This window comes from Nipponia nippon, unplaced genomic scaffold (assembly GCF_047370975.1).
Source record: "Nipponia nippon isolate SJK-2023a ecotype South Korea unplaced genomic scaffold, ASM4737097v1 scaffold_9, whole genome shotgun sequence".
Lineage (NCBI taxonomy): Eukaryota > Metazoa > Chordata > Aves > Pelecaniformes > Threskiornithidae > Nipponia > Nipponia nippon.
Window position 1 is genome coordinate 48,186,832 of NW_028262413.1, and position 8,819 is coordinate 48,195,650.

Sequence of the window (8,819 nt, forward strand, 5' to 3'; positions counted from 1 at the left end):
CTGCCCTGTGGGAGGGCAAGGACGGGGAGGGCAGCCGGCAGAAATAACGATGAAAGAAACTTAAATAAGGCCCATGCTCCTATTTCTGGCATTTAAATTAACTCCTTCACATGCACTAAAATAATTAATCTGCTATTAATGATGAGCAAGCTGTCAAACGCATCATCTCTTCGATTTGAATTCAATCATCCTGTCATCAGCGTAAGTAAAATTGAAAATGTTACTGGGGAAACCTCGAGGGAGACATGAGAAACTGATATATTCAGGACTTTGTAAAGGAAAACGCTTAGCTGCAGAGCACAGCTTCACTTGGGTCCGTTCAAAAACAACGCGAAAGGCGTTGTGAATTAGCTCGCAAAACGCTGGGTTTCACATCGCTGGTGGCAAAGGATGTGCGGCCGCAGTGTTTACTTCTCAGTCCTTGCCGAGTTCTGTATTTTGATGGATAATGTTTTGCAAGAGCTTTGCTCCGAAATCTCTTGTTTTGAAGGAGAAAGCTGTTAAGCACAAAGAAAATAGTTGCTGCAGCCCCTTTGTCCTATTATAAAGGTTACTCGAAAGTGCAAATATAAGGCCTCACTGAGGAGGATCTCTGTCCGTGCCAGAGCTGCGAGGGAGGTGGCAGCACGGTCACAGCTTGCCTCCGGCCCGTGGCTTGTTCTTCGCTGCGCCGCCTTCTGCCTCGGAGCCGAGCTTAGGAGTAGGGCGAAGGCTGGGCTGCTCTTCCCGGCTTGACGTCGGGACTGGCCATCGCCCCGTGCAGCCGCCACAGCCACCCCGCGCCTCCCGCCTGTTAATTAGTTACATCTTTAATTGCTCCAATGCTGCTGTTACCTCCCGTGATGGGCACCTGAGATAACTTTAAAGGTTGAAACCTAATGAGCGAGAAGGAGCTTTGCAGGCTGGCGCAGGTTCAGGTTTGGAGAGGAACATGGCTTGGCTGAGGCCTCGGCCCCTCTCGAAGCCCTTGCGGCAGCCACGGCGGGATTTGCTCGGCGTGCCCATCGAGCCATTTCCTAGCCCAGGTCTAGCAACGCTTTTCCATCGGCAGAGTTGCGTTCGGTGCCGCTCAATCGCATTCCTCTGAAGTCGTTCTTCACGTCTTTGCGTCTTCTTCACATATTTACTCTCGCACATAGTACTGGCAGTGTTTACTCTGCAAAGATTCCTCTAAGACTCGGCTAAGCACACAATTTACTCAGCTAACAAGGGCTGGCATTTATTGTGGGTATCTTTGTGTACTTGTCGTTCTCTAGTCTCCGCTGACATTCAGTGGGAAGCGCTAAAACAAACAGCAGCGCGCAGTGGGAGGGTTGCCTGTACCACCGCTCCTCTGCGAAACAGCGAAGGAGGCCGCCGGCTTGATGCTGGCCAGAGCCGGCTCCCACGTCTGCTGTCAGCGAGGATGGAAAAGCCTTTCTGAAGCAAGTGGGCTTTGGGGAAAAATTTTCATCTTTGGCAATTCAGCTTTTTTTTTCTCTCTCTTTGCAGCGCGTGTATGCCTTCCTTTATTTTTCCCTTGAGCTTTGCCCTGATTGCCGCTAACGTTTCCCGCGAGCGGGTAAGGAAGCAGCCCTATGGAGTAACTCAACGTTCACACTTCTAGCGGGCAAGCTTTTGTGGGGGGGGGGAGAATTAGCCCTGAATTTGTTATCGCCCAATATTAGAGCAATTTCTTGGGCTGAAGCAGTTTATAGAGCAGGGGCTCCAAACCCAAGGGCGCCGTGGGGTCTCGCTGTCGGCAGCAGGGATGTTTGCCTGCAGGGTGGCGGGCTGCGACCCTGCGGGGAAGAGGCAGCTGCTGATGCTGGAACCTGTTGCTGAGGAGAGCTGGGTTATACAGGGAAACAAAGTCACCAAAGGCAGGGTAATTTATGTGATTAGTGCTTTTCTTCATTTGAAGAGAGTTCACTGCAGGTCCTTCTTGTTTCTGCCAGTCCCTGCTTTGGCCAACAGGATCATGCCATGCTCCAGCGTGATGCATCACGCTGTTTTGCAAAGGCTTGTAGCCCGCTGGTGCCAACAGCTCTTCAGTGCCTTTGTTCTGAGGCTCGTTTCTGTGCTTTCTGGTTCATGTAGCTGGAAGCCTGCAGAATTTCAGCACGTCCAGTCAGCTGCTTCTCTCTGGAAGGGAGCTGATGCGCAGTGGATGTCCTGCTTGGTGAGCAAGCCCGGAGTCGGGGAAGAATCTCGGTCAGTTTGCTTGTCCTTTGGTTTCTTAGCAAGCCAGCATTTGTCAGGAATACTGAACGGAATTCATGTTTACCTTTTGAGGTAACAAATTCCTCCCAGAACAGGCTGAAGTCTGCAGCTAACGCTGCCCGATCTTCCTGCCAGTTCTGAATCGTCAGAGTTTCCTACTGGCAAAAGGTGAAGGCTCTGGACTCTGTTGCCTGTGTTGCTTGGATGTTTTTGGCATTAATTGGCTGCAGCCTCTGCTGAGTAATGAAAAGCAGAAGAATAATCCGCAGGCTCAACCCTGAAATCGTAGACACGGCGCGTTGGAGTAGAGCTGTTCTTGAACTGGGGCTGTTCCAAAGTCTGCCATCTGAAATGGGTCAAGATAAGGCACAAAAGTTCTTCCAGGTCGTGTTCTGCCCCTCCGCGTCTGCGGCAGTGAATCACTGCTAGGGATATGAGACCAGAAGCCTGTAGGATTAGCTGAACTCTTCCCAGTGAGGTTAACGGGGTTTTACTGCCCACCTCGCTAGCCTGCCTGCTCTTGCCAAGTGCTTTGCAAAAGAAAAGAAAAAAAAAAAAGGTGCCTGCACTCTGCTGCTGTGAAAAGCGTTCTGGCTGAACCCCGGCTGTGCGCCGGGCGGGCTGCCAGAGAGCGGGGGGGGAAAGCTGAGACGGAGGAGCCTGTTTGCTTTTGGACCTGGCAGCTCCTGGGTGTGCTTCGCGCTTGCATGCTGACATGCTCCGACCCTGACCCGAGTGGCTACAGCTGTTCTCAGCCTGGCCTCTCAATCCGGGCCCGTCAGTCTCCCAGTCCCCCCGCGCTGCCTGGTGGGAGCTATTTGCGGAGAGGGATCAAAGGCACGGCCAAAAATCCGGACTCTCTAGGGGGTGAAGGAGGCTGTCTGGGGTGGAAGTCAACTTTTCCACTGAAGCCATTGCAGAACATCTCTGCTTTGGCTGCATCTGCCGGGTGTTGCTGCCTGCGGGCACATGAGCCGTGCTGGCCGTGGGCAGTCGGGCGCTGGGTGCTGCTGCGTTGTCCTCGCTGCGCGATGGGGAGGCAGAACGGGCTACAGGGCAGGCAGCGACCCGAGACGTACGAACCTGGGCTTCTGGTGCTGCCCCGTCTCCGTCAGACCTCGGTGTTGCTGCTCCGTGTATAACGGGGATGCAGGAATTCACCTGGCTCTGAGCGACTCCTCCCGCAAGCGGAGGCTGGGATCAGAGGGTGGCCGCTGCTGGATGCCTGGGATACGCTCACTTCTTAGTCATTATTTTTGCTTTTAATACACTTGCTCACAGTGAACTGCTTTCTCTTTTCCACTGCCTTTTGTGGTCTCCTCTCTCATGTCCAGCTCTGATTATTGCAGAGCCTGTATTGTGGCTGTGTCCTGTGGCCAGTGCTTGCTGGCCCGGGGTGGCCCACGGTGGGGTGGCCTCCATCTCCCCCCAGCTACGTCCGCGGCTGGACCCAGCCTGCCAGTGATGGTCTGCAAGTGGTGCTTTGGGGCTGGGTACGAAGGCTGAAAGCTGGCTCTTCAGAGTTTGCAGGAATAAGCTTTAGATTGCCTGAAGGAATCGGAATTGGAGTTGCTGTTCTTCCGAGAGGCTCACTGTTCATGGCACAGCGTGAATAATTATAAGCCATAATCCTGGCAGGCGCGAGCAACCCTCACGAAATCACGGCAGCAGATGAAGCGCTGACACGTGGCAAAGCCCGTGGTTGCGTGGGGACGACGCTGGGAGCGGCATCCGAGGGCTTGCGGATGATGAAAACCACCTCGACCCTTACTGGTTCAGGGAAAAAGCCTTTACCTTACTGGGGAGGGCAGCTGGTAGGAAAAATGGCTGGGGTCTGTGACAGCTCGGCAGCGTCTGCATCCCAAGGAGGGGGCTGTAGCCCTCCTTCTAAACTGCAGAGGCCCTGGCAGCGCTGGTGGCCATCCTCCTTCGGGCAGGACCTGCTCCGGCAGCCTCAGTCACGTATAAGTAACGATCTTTTCCAACGAGCTGCTCCCTGCTTCCCAGAAATAGCATTTGTCTCCAATGTCTGCCTTGATTTATGTTGGGTTCGGATGCTGTTAAAAATAATCCACCCGCATGCTAAAATTATATTGTCTCTGATTAGAGTCAGCTTTGTGGACGAAGCGCCTATAGAAAGATGAGTAAAAGGGTGCTCAGGGTGGGAAGCAACAAGTTGTTTTCTGTAGGAAAGATGTTTGGCCTTGACCAGAGCCGCTACCCAGGGGCAGGGATGGCTCCGGCACGGGTGCATCGCCCCGAGTTAGCTCCCAGGGAAAGGCAGCGGGCTGGGTCCCGCTTCAGCCCTGCAAAGAAGTCACGTTTGCTCCCCGAGAGCGGACGTGCAAGAGTTAAACGCATCGTTTAACCTGCGGTTCAGGGGAGACCTCCTTCATTAGTGAGCAAGGAGTTGTAGCTGGCAGCGGAGCAGCCTCCTGCTGCCCCACAGCTCCCGTGTTCTGGAGCTTTGGATACTTGGATTTATTTTTAAAATACCACGAGCTGCTCTTGTTGTTTTATTAGGAAAAAACCTAGAGCCTGTAAAATACAATTCCCTAGGATAGAAGGCTAATCCTCTTATTTCTACACATTTCTGGATGATTAAATGGCTGGATTATTTAAGTAGTGATTTGTTACTAGATTGCATCATCAAGGAGATCTAAGGCATAAATATTAGCTTTGGGCTTTTGGCTCTTTACTGTTGAAAGGGGTAGAAGGTGTTCTGCAGACAAAAGCCAGAGAAATTAAATTAAATGAGCATGTGGAGCAGCGGGTCACGGCGAAGCCCCTAAACCCGCATTGGCTCGCAGAGCTTTAACCTTTACCGAGAACGCGTACAGTAAGTAACATCAGCTTTGCCTAGTAAATCTTGTATCCTACTGTGTTTCGAAGTGAACTAGCCCTTCTGCTGCACTTGGAAATGTTTCGAAACCGTTTGTTAGCTTCTCGGGCTCGGATTAGCCTTTCCCTTGCGCTGATCCAAGCCCTGGCAGCCGTTTGCGCAGCCTCTGCCCGGCAAGGGCAGTGCAGGGGGGCTGGGGGTGCCCCCCTCCCCGAGCCCGCGGGGCGGCTGGGGGGTTGCACCGGCACTGGTGGGGGGTTGCACCGGCACTGGTGGGGCTGCCTCCCCATCCCACCGATGCCACGGGTCCCGTGTGGGTGCCGGTCCTTGCTGGAGGAGCGCAGGGTGGCAAATGGTGCTTGGGCATGTTGTCACCAGCTCTGCTCCCACCACCGCCGCGAAACGCCTCTGGGACCCCCGCGCCGGGGGGGTGCAGCCTTTGAAGGATGGCTAGAAAAATATTGGGAGCGGTTAATGAGGGCGTTGGAGATGCTCTGGAGAAGCGTGGCTGCGTGAAGCACCCTGCCCTCATGGCACACAGGGAAAGACAAACAGTGGACCAGCTCCCATGCTGTGCTTCGCCATTTACTGGCAGTCCTCTGGAGGCATGAATCCCCCAGGACACAGACGTGGGAGAGATCTATTCGGTGCTGCTGGAAATGCACCGCTCTTGCAGGTTAAACGTTGGCGTTCGATGCTCCCACCTGGCTGGTGCAAGACGAGACAAGCCTGCGCTTGTAGAGAGCCGTGACGGCCAAAGGCGGCTGGGGAGAAGTGCCTCATCCCGGTGTCTGCCGCAGAGCACGCTGCCTGTCGGCTCCGCACACCCGGCTGGCTGGGTTCTGCCCCAGTTGGAGTAAGGAGAGAGTGGTGGAGCTTGGGTGCCGGTGAGCTGCCCAAATCCAGCCTCCCTCTTGCACAAAGCAAGCCGAGGCGAGCTTTGAGGCGCAGAGCATGGATCATCCTTTGCTGACAGCACCCACCGAGTGGGATGGTCCTTGGCGTGGGGAGGCAGAATGAGAAGGAAAAGGGAAAATCTTGCTGGTGGGCAGCGGGGAGAGGAGCAGGGGGTCCCTGGAGGAGCATCCTCCTCCTCCGGCTCCCTGGCCGGGCTCTGGTGGCGGGGGTGATGCTGTGGAACATCTCACACCTTCCTCCCGGTACGGTTGCACCTTTCCTCAAGATGAGCGCTGCCTGGAATATGCCTAATTAAGTGCAGCTGTTTTGCACTAATTGGCTGTTAAGCCTTGTGCATGTATAGTGGTGGGCAGTATTTATCACGTTACAATGACCGTTACCTGCTGCTTACCTGTGAGCTGCCTTTGTGCTAATAATTACAGACTAAATGCTACGAGGTGAAAGGATCTTGGCGTGCAGCTAGGGACTACAAGCTACAATGCAGAAGGGTGAGGAGATAAAGGGAAAATAGGATGGTTTAAATGTCAGTGGCGATCACTTTGACAATAAACCTGGTGTAACAGTGACTCGGAGCCTGCCAGTGCAAGGTGATGAGGATTTGGGGCACCGAGGTGTCCGCACACCCGAGGAAAGGCTGTGAGTGGAAAAAGCAGGACATGGAGCTGCAGCAGAGGGCCGTCAGCATTACAAGGGTTAATGCACCGTGCAACATCTCTGTACCACTTGTTTTTTGGTGCTTTCAGGGAGAGTTGAGGGTGAAATGAGCCTCCCCTGGCTCTGAGCCCTGCCTGCTGCGCAGGACCATGGCTGCAGCTGCTCACGGTGGGCGCTGGGCAGGGCTGTCGTGCGGTGGGGCACCGGGCTTCCCGACCTCCTTCCCCCCTGCTCCGAGCCCACAGGGACCAGCTCTGCCTCGGGGCTGGAGCCCAGGGGATGGGCGGCTTGGTCAGGTCCTGCCAAGATGCCCCGTAGGTTTTTGGAGAGGCGTCTGCTCTTTGGTGGTGGGTTTGGGGCTTTGCTGCTCCGGTTCTGTGTTGTCCCCTCCAGCTGGAATCCCCCAAGTTATTCCCAGATGGCCACCTAAGGGGAGATGGGTGTTAAGCAGCGTTTTGGTGGATGCACTGAGGACTTTAGTAAGGGTATCTGAGCAGCGCAGAGGGCTTAGGAAGAGAATTTGTTCCCTAGGAAATGTGGTTTTGTCTCTAGATAGAGGGAGGAAGGTGAGCGCCCATGGCTTTGGCTCTGGATTAAGGGCCAGCACGCCTGGGGTTTTCTTTTTCTGCGTGTGATATGCTAAAATCAACTGGTTTGAATGTTTTCAGGGCTGTTGGATGGAGGGGTGATAGGTGGCTGAAAATCAAGGAGGGGAGGTGGCAGGGTGGGCCTTCTGCAAGGGTTTGGCTTTCCGAGGCTTAGAAGAAATGCTGTTGGAATGAACCGATGCAAAAAAAAAAAAAAAAAAAAAAAAAAAAACCACAAACAAAAAACACCAAAAAAAGTTGCAATAATGAAAGTATTTTAGACATAATACTGATATTAAAACTAGTATGAGTAGGAAGGGTGTTTTGCTGTGGACTTGAAACCAGAGCAGAGTTGGAAAGCACAATTCCTCAGCCGCCTTAGGAAATTCAGCTGAAAAATAAGACAAAGTAAATATTTACTTGAGCTTGGGCTATCCGAATGCATTATTGCACTGGGAATTCTTAGCTCTGGTACGTTAATACTTTCATCTGTTGTGTTAATAAACCCTCTGACAGCGGGGCCGGAGCACAGCCCGCCGGCCACGGCCAGGCCAGCCCGCTCCCACAGCCCCCCGCCTGCTTCCGACACCTCCTCTTTAAACACGAGTTCTGCTTTTTAATGAATTCAACCTTCAATGCAAATTAGATTCCAAATAATAAGTAATTAACTTTATCAAATTGACATTACCGTTTATAACAAAATGTCAACATTGCCTTTCTAAACAAGGCAGAGCTGCTATTTGCAGAGCCGGGGGAGAGCGACTCGGTGGGAAAATGCAGCAAAGCCCAGACAAGAAGAAATGCTTCTTTTCTGAGGCTGTGGCTTCTCAGCCGCTGCCTTTCGGGGGGTCCCTGCGTCCCCACTGCCCGGAGATCTCGAAGCCAGCCCGTGGTACCCGCAGCGCACAGCTAAAGGATGGCGGGGTGGGATGCCGCCGCCCGCCCCCGGACAGGGCAGGTACCGCCAAAGCCGTCCTGTTATTCTAAGCGAAGCTTATAGATAGTTTCATCTTTAAACGGTGCTTAAGTGGAAAAGCAGGGTTTAGCTGATAGTATTTCCAGAGGTGTAAAGTCCAGGCGAAGAGGTCAGGCTGCGGTATTAGGATGCAAGCCTGGATTTCCACCTTCCTCTTAAGGTCTGGGTTTGACACCTCTGCTTTTATAAGAGAAAAAATAAGTTATGGATTAGAAAATGTAGCTCTGGAGTGGAGGCCAAGCCCCTGATGGATGCACATGCCCAATAAAAATGTGAAAATTTGCAAACTGGGAAGCTCCTTTAAAAAAAAAATAAGCCAGTGTGTTTAAAAAAGAAAAAGTGTTTACTCTCACATATGGAAAGAAGATCACTTCTCCGTGCACATTGGCGACAGTATCGTTTATTTTCTTGTTACCCAAGAAATGAAGTTACTCATTTACCTCCAGTGTCCTCGCAGGCAGAGGTTAATAGCTGCAATAAGGATAAAGTTAATCCTCCCTCCTGAAAGCACAAAGCTGAGACTGCGGCATCAGAGCAGGATTTAAACACGTAAAACTCGAAGGGCTCTGCCCCAGCGGTTCCCGCGAAGGAAGCGGGAAATATGGGCCCTGCTTTCTTGTTTCGGGGTGCTTGCAAGGGT